Source organism: Sorex araneus, chromosome 1, assembly GCF_027595985.1.
Source record: "Sorex araneus isolate mSorAra2 chromosome 1, mSorAra2.pri, whole genome shotgun sequence".
Lineage (NCBI taxonomy): Eukaryota > Metazoa > Chordata > Mammalia > Eulipotyphla > Soricidae > Sorex > Sorex araneus.
Genome location: NC_073302.1, coordinates 283,529,196 through 283,546,653, shown reverse-complemented (window position 1 = coordinate 283,546,653; position 17,458 = coordinate 283,529,196). Strand labels below are relative to the sequence as shown.

The 17,458-nt window shown below is 40.1% G+C and overlaps 1 pseudogene; it reads right to left on the bottom strand.

Moving 5' to 3' along the window:
* Nucleotides 1–17,099: 17,099 nt before the first annotated feature.
* Nucleotides 17,100–17,458, bottom strand: part of LOC101549170 (pre-mRNA-splicing factor SLU7-like) — a 32,168-nt pseudogene continuing 31,809 nt past the window's right edge.

Genomic DNA, 17,458 nt, shown 5'->3' with positions numbered 1-17,458 from the left:
AATTGGTTTAATCATATCTCAAGGTTGGTCATTCTGCGTTTACAGGTTATATATTCTTTTCTGTTATTTCTATGTCATTGGGAAGCACATGAAATTTCCTTTGACTCCATTTGTTAACCTAGAAAATAAAATTATATTTATTAAATGAATTTTTTTGAACATCTACTCAGTGTCACACTCTCCTCTGAGTCTCGTGTTATGTAGTAAACAAATGAATCCCATTCTTAAATTGAGATGGCAATCTTTTTTCTTTTTCTTTTTGAATCACATCCAGCAATGTGTAGAGATTACCCCTGACTCATGCACTCAGGAATTACTCCTGGCAGTGCTTGGAGGACCATGTGGGATGCTGAAAATTAAACCCAGGTCAGGTGCATGCAAAGCAAACATCCTCCTCACTGTGCTATCTTTCCAGCCCAAGCTGGCAATTTTGAAGGATGAAAATGATTTAAGAATAAATCTTTATAATATGCATTGCGGAATATAGCTAATGTAGGTCTAGAGAAGACTATTTTGATTTCATTAGGATGAATCTCACCGAGAAAGAACTTTGTAGTGTTGCCTTTGTAGTATTGAATGTTTAGGCAGAGAAGAGAGCAGGTGAAAACTACCCAAGGTGAAAGTGGTCTTGGCCACTTTACAGATGAACCAATAGAGCAGTGTGGTTGAGAGTGACGTTTGAGAGTGAGAAGGCTTAGATCCGAGAAGTTGAGGGGGAAAATCTTATAGATCGTAGAGAGGACTTGGGATTCATTCTGGTTAATACAACACTACAAGTATTGGATATAGGTTTGATAGATTCTTACTTTCATGTTAATAGGATTACTCTGACTATTCTGTGAAGAATAATGCACTCACATAAATGAATGTGCATGTAGCACCTCTATTGGAATAACCAATGTGAATGATAGTACTGACCTGCTTCAAAGTGATAGTAGAAGTGTTAAAAGTGGTTACATTGTGAAGTACAAGAAAAAGAAATTTCACATACAGGCCTATGAGATAAGAGAGAAAGAAGAGGATCTAGGGATAACCAAAGTTTTCTTGGTTTCAACATTTCAAGAAATGAAATGATTTTAAGAAATGAAACCTCTTATAGAATGAAGAATGTATTAAAGAGAACATTGAACAGAACCAACACATTTATTTGAGATATTTTTATTATTAATATTTGCAAGTAGAGATTCCAAGTGGTTAACTGTAATAAAAGTTCAAGAGAAAATTCACCAAATGCTATTCTAAACAGTCATGAGTTCACCCAGAGTTATAATGTAGACAACTGGGACTAGAAGGAACACAGGACATTTTAGTTTCATTTTAGTTTCTCTCAGTCTCCTGTCACCATGCCTGGCTGTCATCACCGGGGTCCCTTGGTAGGGGGGAAGGGTTGAGTTTCCCTCCCTGACCTGAGCAGAGCCCCAGCAGCTGAAGACCTCTAGAACGCAATGCTCAAGGACACCCTGGCCACTTTTTTTTTATTTGGAAAGTAAACATCTTAGAGGGATTCTATATTGTTCACTAATGTAGCCTTAATGTTTTACACATAATAGGTGCTCAATAAATGTTTATGAAAACCAATACATCAGTGAATTAATAACTATACGAGCTTGGTCTTAAAAGATAAAATTGAGTTAACCAAAAAAAAAAGGAAATTTTCATTGGCTAAAGTATGAAAGTGAATTACCATTCTACCTATCGCTACCGAGTGCTATTGAAAGTACAGATTTTGGCAGAATCTCCTGACCACACGCCAGGTTGTCTTCACCAGGGTACCTCGGAGGGGGGCGGGTTGACTTTTCCTCACATTCCCAGGCAGAACCTTATTGTCTAGCCGAAAACCTCCAGAACCCAGCCACAGCCTTGCTCAAGGCCACTCTCCAACACGCTCGGAGGAGCCTTACGCATGAAGGAACCGGCAGAGGAGCCCAGGTGTGTGAAACCTGGGGCTGAGTTCTCCAAGCCTGCTCTTGAAACTGGGACTGGGCCTCTGTCAGGGTCCTGGCCAGTCGACCCCGGCACGCTGGAGCATGAGCCCCGAAGTCACCGGACTTACTCTCTATGTGAGAGGGAGTAGAGGGAGTGGGAAGGGGAGAAGCCTCTGCCCTGGCCGTCTGCTCGCCGTGGGATTCCTACTACCGAGAAAGAGGCCGACCGAGAAGGTCACTGAGCAGAGCGGGGAAGCCTGGTGGTCAAGCAGACTCCGTTTATTGATTCTTACACAGGGGATTTTATACACACAATCTGGGGTAGGGGGACATTTCACGCATATATCACGTTTATCTCGTGGAGCACAGGACAGATGTTAGTTAATGATTTGTATTCCCCAATCTCAGGGCCGGGTTAACTAGCTCAGGCAAATGTTAACTGTCACACCCCTCATGCCATTGTCTCCTCAACCAGAGTGCCTGTGTGTGGAATGCAGGAGTGTATGGAATGCAGGGCCCCTGGGCCCCTATACACAGGGCCGGCTCTTGCTTTCAGGGGCAGGGGATTTAGTCAAAGTCTCAGGCTGGCTGCTGAGATCCCAACAGGCCTCCTCCACCCAGACCCCCTATTTTCCAGTAGCTTGGCTGTCACACACACAAACTGCTCCAGTGCCCCGTAATCCCATCAATGGCCAAGATTCAGAGACTATAAAACAAAACTCCTGGAAGAGAGTGGCTGCATTCACAGCTGCACAATCTCTTATTGTCTAGTTTTCTCTCTTGGAGAACCCGACAAGCTACCAACAGTATCCTGACTGCACAGCAGAGCCTGATAAACTCCCCATGCGTATTCAATATTCCGAAACCAGTAACATTGATGGGTCTCATTCTCCTGACCCTGAAAGAGCCTCCAATGCGGCACCGTTGGGAAGGACAAGTAAAGAGAAGCTGCTAAAATCTCAGGGCTAGGACCAATGGAGACATTACTGGTGCCTGCTCGAGCAAATTGATAAACAACGGGATGACAGTGATACAATGATTAGTTTCTCATGTCTCAGTGGAGATGACTGGGAGGATCCAGTCACCATAGGAGTGACCACTGAGGAAGGAAGAAGTGAAAGAGAATTCTTATCCTGGGAGAGAGGTGGAGAGGCAGTAGAATATGCATTATTTCCTTGCATCTGCAGGCCAGTAATTTTGGCCTCCAGGGGAAAAATGATACAAAACCAAAACTGAAACCTTTCTTGGGCTAAAAGCACTTGGATTTACATCCCAAAGACAAGGCTGGGCTGACACATGAAATCTACATGTCAATTACAAACTAGGCAGCACCTGAAATCTATATCCCAAAGACTAGGCTGGGCCAGAGTTTACAATGTACAATATCAAAGGTCAGGCCTGGCTAACACCTGGGATCTGCATATCAAAGACCAGCCAGGCTTCTGTGAGAGAAGGAGAACTGATCCTTTCAATATACTCAAATTATTTTCTGAAGGCAGCTTGAAGGGGGAAAATGTTCCTGTCTGTAGTACAGTCTATGTGGGCTCACCCTGATAGCTCAGTCCATCCCCAACAACCAAGGTTATAAAATTGTATGGAGTTTATTAGAAATACTGGAATTTAGCTTGAATCCCTGAAAATTTTAAAAACTGATGGTAAAGCTCACATATTTTATAACCTGGAAATATTCTTCTCAATTAGATCCTCAGCATTAATCAGTATTTAAAGTAATCCTGAGTGGGAGATGTCTTCAGACATTGAGATGGTGAATTTTGACAGGAATCTAAACATGGAAGAAATCCTATACATAAAATTTAAGGATTCGAGTCATTTATATAGAGAATTAACTTTTATTAGTAGCATGTAGTTGATGGAGAAAATTATCTCCTTAATTCAACTATAGTAAACATTTATTTGAAGCTAGAGACATCTACATCTTGATCATTCTTATCCTGATATTTTAAATAAAATCTCAGAATGTTTACTAAGCTGCTACTTATATAAGCCCTGAAATCCAATTTTATCCACCAGATATCCACATGATAGATTCTTCTCCTCCTTTTTAAGTCTGTGACTACTGGTTAAATAAAGAACAATGTTGAAAAAGTCTAGAATACTTGGTTCAACTCTCTGTGCTTCCTTTGGAGTTCTCTGCCTTTTTTAGCATTTTAATCCTTCCAAATTGACTTGTTTAAAATTGTTTTCGAACTCTTGTGTTTCCTTTTTCTATCTCCTCTAGTGGAATTTTGAAATAAGATATGCTGCTCTTTTCAGAAATAGAAATCTCAGGATATATCTGTGTCTCTAAAAGACAATTGGAAATAAAATCATAAAAGAGTGTAATCATAAAATAAAAATCCCAAGATCGTAAGATAATTCCTGATGCTCTGCTCTATTGCCTAACCTAGGGGACAGGCATTAATTATATTAATTTGATGCCAAGTATAAACATATTAACATTATATATTCTTTAGTGTGAAAGCTATTGCTTAAATAATAATTATTAAATTTTATCAAAAAAGTTAGATAGTGTTGAAAGACAGTTATGAAATCAACAAATATGGAGAAGTTGTTTTATTGTTTTCCATGGGAAGCAGATGATTTAGACATTATGAGAAAAGATTTGGAGTTGAGGGAAAAAGCAAGATATTAGATAATTAAAAAAAATCCATCACAAATTATGTTGCTGTGTGGTGGCACAATTACTGCATTGTTTCACAATGCACAATTGTGAATGATAAGCTTTTTTTCTGGCTATTTTGTCATGTAAAAATTCGAGGTCAGGGGAAATGTGATGGGTAGTAGTAAAAAGAGTGGAGTTCCAAAAACCCATTATGTATTCCTAGAAAATACAGATATAAAGATGAGAAAAAAATAAGCCAGGGAGAGAACTCAGTTTGCTGGAGTGCATACTTTGCATATAGAACATCAGGGTTCAACTCTTGGCTATAATAAATGAACCTTGGGTGTATGGCCAGAAATAGGCCTTACGCATTGCTAAATGTAGTTCCCAACTCCCCAAATGATGAAATGGTGTGCATGATAAGAACATGATGATAATTCTTGGATTTGTAATCTAATACTTGAAAAGAAAGTAAGTTAACAGTACACATCATAGGAAGTGCAGTATCATTTACTATACAAAAGCCCAATTCCAGATTCCAATAAGGAAATGCAGATCTATTTGGGAAATGACACTAATCCAGTTTCTATGTTGGTACTTGTGTTCATTGTACTTTTAGGATCCAACCTACTAAAATGGTAACTAAATCAGTGCATGGCCTTGGGAAAACTGTGTGCTACTTGAATTCAATATGGACAATAGTGAATCATGATTCATATAAGAAAAAATGAAAAGCAAAAGGATTCTCTTGCTACCATATTTAAATAGGCAAATCTCTATCCTTTAAAGAGTTCAATTACCCCAAATTTCAATTATCCAATATTGCAGTTCATATCTACATATATCACGAATCATGAATCACAAAATCTCATTGATTGTCGATTTCTCGAGCGGGCTCAGTAACCTCTTCATTCGTCCTATCCCTGAAATTTTAGAAGTCTCTCTCCACTCGGCCCTCCCAACAATGTCGCACAGGAGGCTCTTTCAGGGTCAGGGGAATGAGATCCAGCTTGTTACTGGCTTTAGCATATGAACACACCATGGGAAGCTTGCAAGGCTGTCCCATGTGGGAAGGAAACTCTCAGAAGTTTGCTAGTTTCTCCCTGAGGTAGAAGTAGGTTATAAGATATCTTCTGGGAGCTTCTTTTAAGTCTCTGGATATTGGCCATTGATGGGATTACACACACCTGAGTTCCTCTGCTGGTACCTTTTTGTGTGAGGCCCGTCTGAACGTGTGGAGAGGGGCCTCGAGCTTGGCTGTGGCTAGATTCCAGTGGTCTTCAGCCGCCAGGAGCTCTGCTCTGGCTGGGGAGGGAAGCTGGAGCCCATCCCCTCCGAGGGGCCCTGGGGAAGACTGTCAGGCTTGCGGGCAAGAGAATTTCTACATATACATAATGTATATCTATCTAAATATATACATATGCATATAATGTGTACAGATTCTCAGAACTAGGTAAATAATACTAACATAATCCAGATGATTATCTTATAGATCTGCTTGAGATGGGGGTAATTGATTATGTTCTGGATCCATGTCTATGTACAAAAGTGGAGACAATGTCATCCAAATTTTAGGTTGAATAGGTATGAAAGTATGAGATAAAATAAGAAAAATAATATGAATAATCTATTTTCATTTTCATGAAAATTTTACCTACAATTATTACTTTAAATGGGATAAAGCAACATGATAAAAGTTTTATGAAGTAAAATTACAGTAAAATATATGTGCCATATCAGTTTGTAGTTAGCTGTATGCTAGCACTATCAGTCTTATAATATAATAAATACCAGTTGCATTTTCCTTAAATTCCTACAATAACATTTTATATTGCTTGTCTACTGCCTGAAGGAGAAGGGTAAAATGCTATTTCAATGTGTCTTGTGTACTTAAGGAGACAAAGACTATTTATCACAATAGTCCCATTTTTACTATAGAGCAATATTTATCAGATGTGAAAGAAAATGAGAAGGATTTTTTTCTCTTTTTCTTTATCCAAAAAAAGCAGGGAAGAAGAGATGGAAGGTAAGGTAAAACTGAGAGGAGAAATACATTACAAAACCCTTGCTTGGTTTCTAAGTTGACAATTTCCACACTTGAGGAAAAATGTCCTTTGGTCCTGAACGAATTTTAAGACTAATACTATTAAACATTAGACTTACAGTTTTCTTTGTGGTAGTATATTTATAACCATGTCACCCTCAGATTTGCATAGAGCATTCTTTGAAACTATATGTTAAAGCAATAATATATTGTAAAAGCACAAAGATTTACTTATAGAATTAAAACAGTCTTTTAAAAGAAGCATTTCTATGAGGATAGAAATACACTGCACAGGATAGGAAAACATTGTAGAAAATGGAAGAATAGAATCAAGTGCATTTATATAACCTATTTTTCTTGTAAATTTGCATGGAGTAATTCACCATCAGCCATTCTTCTTGGTCCTCCACCAAAAAAAAAAAAAGCAACTTACTTAATTTTTACATTAAAAATGTTCAGCTAAAACTTGGTTAAAACTATATCACTGTTGTCCCGTTGCTCATCAATTTGCTCGAGCAAATGTCTCCATTGTTCCCTGTCGCGTTCACTGTCAGGGGAATGAGGCCCATTATTGTTACTGTTTTTGGCACATCGAATATACCACAGATAGCTTGCCAGGCTCTGCCATGCAAGATTCTGCTTTGCTCTCTTCCAGGAGCTTTGTTTCATAGTCTCTGGATCTTGGCCATTGATGAGATTACATGGTGCTGGAGGCAGTTTGTGGGTGTGACTGCCAAGCAACCGAAAAACTTGGGATCTGGGTGGAGGAGGCCCAGTCCCAGTCTGAGCAAGCTTAGAAATCTCAGCCATGGTCCGTCATACCTGGCCCTTCTCTGCAGGTTTCTTCATGGGACACTTGTCCTAAGGTGTGGAGAGTGGCCTTGAGCATGGCTGTGGCTGTGTTCCTGAGGTTTTCAGCTGCAGGGGGCTCTGCTTGGGGCAGGATGGGAGACTCAATCCTCCCTCCTCCAAGGGGGATCCGGTGAAACAGCCTGACATGGAGGCAGGAGATTCTACCACCGAGCCGGATTAAAACTAAAAGAAAAAACAAAAGTATGTGGGACTGGAGCTATAGTATAGTGGGCAGGGTACTTGCTTTGCTGAGCTAGAACATGAATTTAGAAGCAATTTCAGAAGAGATTAAGAGGAGGACCTCACAGAAGTGTGTCTTTCCTTAGTGTCCTTTCGATTACCCTTAAGATGGAGTTTGCTGGTGGGACATGGTAGATTGAAAGCTCTGAAAATGATATACACTACACACACTTTTTCCTCCCCCTTTTGGTGTATATTGTATTTTATTGTTTTGGTGATTACAGAGTAGCTCTTCAGAGTTCATGTGTGAATATTGTGTAAACTAAGTTATAGCTGCCATCAGATAAGTATTTGCAATAGCTCTAGAAAGTTTCTATACAATGTTCTCTATTAAACTTAAAAAATTTCTAATTGAGTTCATGACTTGTCCAACGATTAAATGCAAAAATGTTTGTGATTTTTCAAGTTTAAAGTAATCCCCTTACTTGAAAGGTGTAGTCTATGGGAGAAACACTTCCATAATTAAAGTTATTTAGGATCAAAAGAATTTTATGCCTCAGAACAATTACTTTTTTAAATACTTTAACAATAGTTTAAGTTAAAAGACACTATTTTCAAGACTTTTAAAATTTTTTAAAAGGCAGTTTTATGCAAAGATTTTATCACTACTTTGTCTTTTGGCAGAAACTTGACTAACATCTACTTTAAAATTATTTCTTTTTATCAAGTATAAATTCTCCTTGGTGACTGTATTTGGATATAAACTATATGTTATTTTGATTAGCTATTGAATATTTCTAATTTTTAATACTATGAATATAAATAAATGTGACTTTGAAAACTAATAACTGATTATAAGTTTTACTTTCAAATACAATGTCCAAGCTTCATCTACATTTTAAGGTGTAATTTATAATCACAAACAAATCACTTTATAGCCATTACAAACTACAATTATTTACTTGAAAATAATTATTTTAGACTAATTATCAGGTACCTTCTACATTTAAAACTTAATGCATCTATATTCACTTCATAAATATTCACAAATATCTTTTCTAAACTTTTGAAACTGCAAGAGTAAGAATCAGATATTTTCCAATTAATACTAATTTCTCAATATTCCATATATGTTTAATATCTAAAACTAGGAGGCAGAGGAGATAGTACAAGCTGGTAGGGTGCTTGCTTAGCTCAGTCAACCAGTCAACCCAGGTTTTATCCCTGGCACCCCAAATGGTTCCCCAAGCTACAGCAAAATCAATTCTTAAGCAGAACCAGGAAAAAGCAATAATATTAATAACTATAATAATAAAACGTTATGGAGCTGGAGTAATAGTCCAGCTGGTAGGGCGTTTGCCTTGTACACAGCCAGCGTGGGTTCAATTCCCAGCACCCCATATGGTCCCCTTGAGCACTGCCAAGAGTAATTCCTGAGTGCAGAGCCAGGGGTAACCCCGGTGCATTGCTGTGTGTGACCCAAAAAAGAAAAAAATGTAATAACAATAATAAAATGTTAAGACTGGGTTTCCAACAAATGTCCAAGTTTTAGCTCTTTAGGAGCAAATATACCAACCAGACGATTTTGCTCTTTTCTCTTAAAATAACAATAAGCAGAGTTGTGATTATTTATTAATCTATATAATGTGATTATGAATTTCTATATTATTTCTTTTAAAAAATCAAAGAAGAAAACATAAGATACATTTTAATGTATTTAAATATTTTACCCAATATATTAATTTATAGATGTTAGGATGTATCTAAAGGAGTAAAATTTAGATTTCCTTGCTCCCGTCACCTTCTCACTCCACTTCCACAATACTAGATGAGTTTAAATCTTTGCTGAGGATACTTGTAAAAAAATAATGAAATTGTCATATATTGAATTTAATGATCGTTTGCCTAGGAAAGTTAACCAAGTGAGATTAAACAGTGCAGAAGATAATATAAAGCTAGTGAAGAAATAATTTACATTTAATTTTATTGCTCAAGGGCTGAAATGATAGCACAGCAGGTAGGGTGTTTGCCTTGCAAATGGATCACCCAGGTTTGATACCCCTGTCCCTCTCTGAGGGTCCAGCAAGCTACCGAGAATGTCTCACCCGCACAGTAGAGCCTGGCAAGCTGCCTGTGGCATATTCAATATGCCAAAAACAGTAACAACAAGTCTCACAATGGAGACATTACTGGTGCCCACTTGAGCAAATTGATGACCAACGGGATGACAGTGCTACAGTGCTACATTATAAAATGAGAACTTCTAGTAATTTCTACTCAATAGATTAGATTTAAACTTTAAGTTACTAGCCTTTAAAATAGTAATTTAACTAATTTGCTAATTTATTTTTTGGACCCTGACTGTAGTGCTCAGGGCTAATGTCTAATTGTGATCAGATATCACTCCTGGTTACTTAATGCAGTGCCAGGGAACAAACTGAGGTGTATCCACTACAAAGCAGGCATCTGAATCCCTATAGTATCTCATTGTCCCAACATTAATAATTTCTCTCATTGGATCTGTGGCTTGAGAAGCTCTTTGTGTCAGAAATTCAATTTGTTACAACAAAATGACATTATTTTTAAAAACTGTTATACAGTCTCCTAACACAGGAGTCTGAATACTTTAGAAGGAAAAGGTATTTTGAAGGAGATATTAAGTACGTAGCTCCAGAAATGATGTACCAGTGATTTATTTTCTAGGTAGGAATTTCTTATTTAACTCCTTTCATGTCCTAACTTGGGTCACTCCCAAACTGTTGGGGTTGCATTTATCATTCCTAACTGCACCCATGGCTGCAGGTACAACGGTACAAGACAGGCTTGCATCTAATTAAATGGGAGAGTCAGTTCCAGTTCCCAGATTTAGTTTGGATGGACTCCAACGAGGAAATAACTTCAAAATTGCTGCCTTCATTCCAGGCCAGAGAAAAATGCTGATGCTGATGGAAGCCATTAGCAAACAAAGGACAGGGATGCAAAACAACTGCACAACTTGAAATAAGCACTGAGGACCTCCCTGTGATTGAATTGAACATCACAAAGGTACTACTGCTGACAATCTAAGCGATCTGCCAAAGCAGCACTGAATGTTCCAGAGCACTTCAGAAGTCACAGAAATCGGTAGACAAGAGCAATATGAAGCCCAGAGAAGAGTGTTTAATAAATAAAGTTTAGACTGAACTGTGATCCTGATGTCAGTGGGCCCCACATGTGGCTCATGTGAAGTGGAGAAGAGAAAAAGAGTCACTTTCTCCCCATCAGCCTCTGCCACCCTGGGCCCAGGGTTACTGGGTTCTTGTCTCGCCTCACAGAAAAGAATTTTAGGAGTAGACAAACGGTGAAGTAAACAAATTTTATTTGGAGGTTTTGAAGGGAAGGAGAAAGAGAAAGTGAGTTAGGTGCTTAAGAGAGAACCCCGGCTTCCCCAAGGGCGGAGAGAGCCCCTACACACATCCCAGCATTAGACATGAAAGCATGGAAGTACACACCTGGAGAGGGGAGATGAGGACCACACATGGACTCAGGCAATGCGTGTGCTCAGCCACATGGGTGCTAGGAGCACAGGGGCTCGGACAGCAAATGTGCTCCCTTGCTTTATTCAAGGTGGCCTTTATAGGGTTTTCCCAACCTGCCCCCACCTGGGGCTTCTATCTAGGTCAAAGAATGTTGCTAAGGACATTGGCTAGCAGGGTAGGGTTGGGAGTGGTGATGGTCTTCTTTGAAATTTCTTTCCTGGCCTTTTGTTCCTGCTGGAGCTTCTGTCAGAGGCGGGTCCAGCCTCTTTGGGGTTTGTTGCTGATACTAGGTGAGAGTCTTATCAGACTTTAGCTCCTGTTTTCTGCAAGGTTGGCTTCAGACCTATTATTTCCCAGGAAATTTACTGCCATCGCCTTGGGAGGGGGCCTTCCCTATCTGCCCACCTGCCTGCACCAATCCCACCACCACTCCCATTCCGATGTGAAGTCCTTACTTCTAGGAGCACAGAACATGACTGTGTTTGAAGATAGGGCCACTGGGAGTAATGAAGGTAAAGTAAAAATCATGCAAATGGGCACCATCCTAGGCCACAGAGATGCTTTTGAATAACGGAAATCAGAAGGACTTGCTATTAGGAAAATTTAGGAAAATGAATGACCCTGTGGAGACATAGCTTAAAGGTGAGAGCCTGCAGGCCTAAGGGGACGCATGAATGAGACTGATGCAGGCGAGGAAGAAGCTGCTACCTGGGGTCTCTGTGTTCCTTCCTGGTGCCCAGGTTCTCAATAGTTTCAGGAATGAAATAACTGAACAAAAAAGATGCTCAGACTCAGACTTGGAAAATGAAAAGTTTATTGGAAAATAGAAAAGAATAGAAGCTCCCCAAGTGGGGAGGAACTTAGTATAGACTAAGTTAATATGGCATTTTCTGTGAGATTTTTTATAAGAAAACTGAGTCTGTGTTAGAGAGAGTGCAGGGAATCTACAGGGTGGTCTGGCTGGTTTGACTTTCTGGTTATCTTCCGGGTCCTGTTCATTATCTTAGTCTTTTGACTCCTACTTCTGGGACAGAAGAATAGGGGCCTGGGGAACTCCAGGAATGTTAAGATAAGGCCTTGGGGAAGAGATGTAGTCAGTCAATGGGGAGAAATGGAACTGCTGGTGAGGCAAAACGCTGAGTGCCCCTCTCGTTGACAAGAGGAAACTGAGGATTCCTCTCTCAACACTATTCTGCCAAGATCTGATCTTAGACTTCTAAGATTCAGGACTGTGAAAACATTCACTGCATCACTGTATTTACTGTCATCCTGTTGTTCATCAATTTGCTCGAGTGGGCTCCATTAACGTCTCCATTCATCCTAGCCCTGAGATTTTTGCAGCCTCTCTTTACTCATCCTTCCCAACAGTGCCAAACTGGAGGCTCTTTCAGGGTCAGGGGAATGAGACCCATCATTGTTACTGTTTTTGGCATATCAAGTACACCACAGGGATCTTGCCAGACTGTGCGGTGTGGACAGTAGCTTGCAGAGTTCTTCGAGAGGGAGAACTAGACAATAACATGTTGAGTGGCCGCATTCCCATTCGCTTCTGGAAGCTTTGTTTTATAGTCTCTGGATCTTGGCCATTGATGGGATTACATGGTGAGGGTCAGTTTCTGGGTGTGACCACCTAGTTACTGAAAAATGGGGTATCTGGGTGTAGGAGGCCCAGTCCTGATCCAAGTAGGCTTAGAGATCTCAGCCCTGGGTCCTGCACACCAGGGTTCCTCTGCCGGTTCCTTCATGCGTGACGCTTGTCCGAGCATGTGGAGAGGGCCTTTGAACATGGCTGTGGCTGGGTTCCAGAGGTCTTTGGCTGCTGGGGTGGGGAGGGAAATATGAGAGGCCCCAGTGAATACAGCCAGGCACGGGGACAGGAGACTCTAATTATATATATATATGTATATATATATATATATGATATAACAATATATATTAGTCCTAATATCACTTGTATCACTCACCATCCTGTTTTTCATCTATTTTTTTTGAGTGGGCATCAGTAATGGCTCCATTTATCCCTGTTGCATGCTAGTGTAGCCCAAATGTCATCTGATCTCATATTTCCTAAGTAAAACTATTTCACTCGTCAAATAATTAAGGGCTGGAAAGATGGTACAGCAGGTAGAACACTTGCCTTGCACATGGCCAAGTCAGGTTCGATTCCTGGCACCCCATATGCCCCCCACCACCTTCCCCAGCCCAGCCCTGCCAGGAGTGATCACTGAACGTGGAGCCATGAACAATCTCTGAACACTGCCTGGTGTGGCCCTCAAGCCAACAAATAAAACAGTGAAATAAAAAGCAATCATATTCCCAGATCAGATAATTTGCCAAATCTCTCCTCTCCCCCATGCACACCCCAAAGCATACACAGTCTACTTCAGGCCTGCAGGGGAAACTAATATACAATCTGCAAGGGTGGGGTGAGCACTGGAGGTGGCCACTCAGCAATGCTCAGAGGCCAGTGGCTCCTTGAAGAAATTAGGGGGTGACCACAGCCAGATGGTCAGCCTGAGGGGGGGGCAAGAGAGCAGTGGAAAAGATGATGGAGATGGAGGATGGGTAGTGGGGAAGGAGGATGACCAGCCATGGAGTTGAATGGTGGGAACTGTGAGGGGATCATAGAGATGGAGATGGGGGAGGAGAAGGTAGTGGAAGATGGAGCTGCTGGATGATGGAGCTGCTGGATGATGGAGTTACTGGATGATAGAGCTGCTGGGTCATGGAGCTGCTGGGTCATGGAGCTACTGGATGATGGAGCTACTGGATAATGGAGTTGCTGGATGACAGAACTGCCAGGTGATGGAGCTGCTGGGACATGGAGTTACTGGATGATATAGCTGCTGGATGATAGAGTGGCTGGATGATGGAACTGCTGGGTTATGGAGCTGCTGGATGATGGAGTTGCAGGATGATAGAACTGCTGGATGATGGAGTTTCTGGATGATGGAGATGCTAGATGATGGAGCTACTGGATGATGGAGTTACTGGATGATAGAGTTTCTGGATGATGGAGCTGCTAGATGATGGAGCTACTGGATGATGGAGTTACTGGATGATGGAGCTGCTAGATGATGAAGCTACTGGATAATGGAGCTGCCAGATGATGGAGCTGCCAGATGATGGGGCAGCTGAGTCATGGAGCTACTGGCTTGGGATTTCCTCCTGGCAGTGCTCAAGGACCATGGGGTGCCAGGGACAGAACCCAGGGTTCTTGCATGAGATCACAAACATTTACACTTTAATTCACTGCCCTGACACCCTCATTTAAAAAAAGAAATTTTGCTTTATTTTTTAATGCTGAGGATTGAGCCCACGGCCTTGGCACATGCTGGCCATGTGATTTTCTTTAAGTAATATCACTGGCCCTCATTTTGTCTTAGAGGAAAATGACATGAATGAATTGACGATGCTCCTCAAATCCCCATAGATTCAGGGTTCAAACTCGCATGATGGTCCAATTGCAACTCCAGGTGGTCGACCTGTGGGCATCCGGCCATGGCCTATAAATCAGTAGTTCCAAGACACTCTTCTTGGATGCAATGAACTGGCTGGAGGAACTGAGAGCTGCTGTATTATCACTCCAGCTGCTGCCTCTGTGTGTTTTAAAGCAGGGGTGTTCAATCGCTGAGACCAGGTGTAAAAATGTTGAAAAACACTGCTTTATTGAGTGGGGGAGGGAAGGAGGGAAGGAGGGAAGAAAGGAAGGGGGGAGAGAGAGAGAGAGAGAGAGAGAGAGAGAGAGAGAGAGAGAGAGAGAGAGAGAGATTAAATTGTCTATTTAAAACTTGTCTATTTAAAACACCCAGACACCCAGTGTCATTAGCAGGGTTTTTCCGTGGCAGCCCTAACAATGTAATTCCATTCCACTATTAGGAGTTTGGTAAGAACAAATTTCAGGAAAGATGGCCTAAGAAGAAAATGCTTTTTAGCTTATTTTCTATGTCTATAGTTCATGAAAGGTAGTTCTCAATGCAAAATGTGGGATCTCACCTTTTTATTTTTAGCTTACTCTTACTGAGAGCTAAGTTAGATAAGACGAGTAGAATATATTTATAGAATTTTGAGTTGCTGGGTGAGTAATATTTGCTTCAATATATTGATGTCTACAATGAAATAATAGTGCTTCGGTTTAGAATTCTGCTCATCTATGTGTAATGATTTCTTTCAATTTAAACAATTAGTATATTAAAAAAATAAAAATTGGATTGGAGAATTAACCTTTGTCAATATTTTAATGAGAGCCACTGATGGAAAGGTAGTACATATTAATGCTATCATGACCCTGTTAAAGAGTTAGGGGTCAATGAGATTGAATAGCACCACATTGACACAAAGGTGATGACAATGAAGATAATCGTGTTACCAAAATTACTTTGCATGTGAAAGTCAAGGATAGATGAAGACCCTTATGAGATGACTTTCCTATATGAAATTAACAGGTAGTCCTGATATGCACCTCTGAAACATAGTTTGAAATTTGGAATATATTCAAGGGATATGTCTCAAAGAATATAAAAGTGTTAGCTCTTTGAGCACATCTGCAAACACCACAGTCAACTTTGTGAGCATCACAACCAAGTATGTGTCACTGGTCATTGCAACACACCTTTATTAAAGGAGAGGAAAGGGAATACACTGTTTAAATAAAAGTTAAAGTAATAATTAAGAATTAACATAGAAGAAAATAAACAGAGTGATATACTTGTTGATGATTTCCTGTGGCTTATTATTATTTTCTGGAATAGAGTATCATAAAAAGATTAAAAATGAACTTGAAAACATTTAAAACATTGAAGTGGTTATTAGTTTTGGTTTTCCCAAGAGTCTTTTCCAGAGACAACATCAGTTGTTTTGGATATTTTTGTAAATATGGTTGTATGTAATACTTGACAGAGAAAAGGAAGAAAGTGGCAATAGGCAAACAAAAAAAATGACTTTTCTCTTTTACTTTTTAAATTTATTTATTTACTTTTTTATCGAGTCACTCTAAGATACACAGTTCCAAAGTTGTTCGTGATTGTCTTCAGTCATACAATGTTCTAACATTTGGAACAGTGTGTGAAAGTGAGTTTTCCATATATTAAATTTTCTTTGCTCACTCCAAGTGATGCTCTAAAACTGTCATGAATCTTAGAGTTGTCCCTTGTTGGAGCAATAAGGAAAGGTACATGTTTCAAAATGTCAAATGGTCATTGGGTGAAACTTAGAGAGAGATCCTGACCAAAGTTAAGACTGCTCTCTTCATCTAAGAGGAATTTCCAGAGGAGGATGATATCAGAGAATTAAGAGCTAAACAGTCTTTCCAGCAGTTTCCTGGGAAATTGATCTTTTAGTCCTAAAGGTTAATGCAGTTGTGCCCCACTAACGTGACCCTATGCACCATTCTGACTCAATCGTAACATATATATAAACACATATATGTACACACATATATGAGATATACATATGAGAGTATATGAGATATATATCTATGAAATTCTACATATATACCCATATATATGCATATATGTGATATATATCATATATACATGCATATATAGCACTGTAGCACTGTCATCCCATTGTTCATTGATTTTCTTGAGCGGACACCAGTAACGTCTCCATTGTAAGACTTGTTACTATTTTTGGCATATTAAATACACTATGGGTAGCTTGCCAGGCTCTGCGGTGCGGGCAGGATACTCTCGGTAGCTTGCTGGGATCTCCGATAGGGAAGCAGGAATCAAATCTAGGTCTGCCACATGCAAGGCAAACGCCCTACCCACTGTGCTATCGCTCCAGTCCATCATCACTGCGGATAGGAATGTATTTACTATGCAACCTCTGGAAGTCTTATTATTTAAATCAGGCACCATGAAGGGCAGACACAATTTTTTCTGTTTCTCATCTTTCGCAAGAAGCTGAGAATAGTGAGTTCACTGTTTCTCTGGGGTGATGTCTGTGACTAGTCTCTACTGCCCTAAGGAGGCCATAGGGTCCTCTGGCCTTTGACGTTTCATTCTGTAGGCCTCTATTTCTTCCTCTGTGGGCTCCTGGGTTTTATAGATGCTATTGTACAGCCACTTCCACTCACCGATCTGCATGATCTCCTTGACATGAAGAAGGCGGGCCTCCTCCTTCTTCTTGTTCTTGTTCTTGTTCTTCTTGTTCTTCTTGTTCTTCTTGTTCTTCTTCTTCTTCTTCTTCTTCTTCTTCTTCTTCTTCTTCTTCTTCTTCTTCTTCTTCTTCTTCTTCTTCTTCTTCTTCTTCTTCTTCTTCTTCTTCTTCTTCTTCTTCTTCTTCTTCTTCTTCTTCTTCTTCTTCTTCTTCT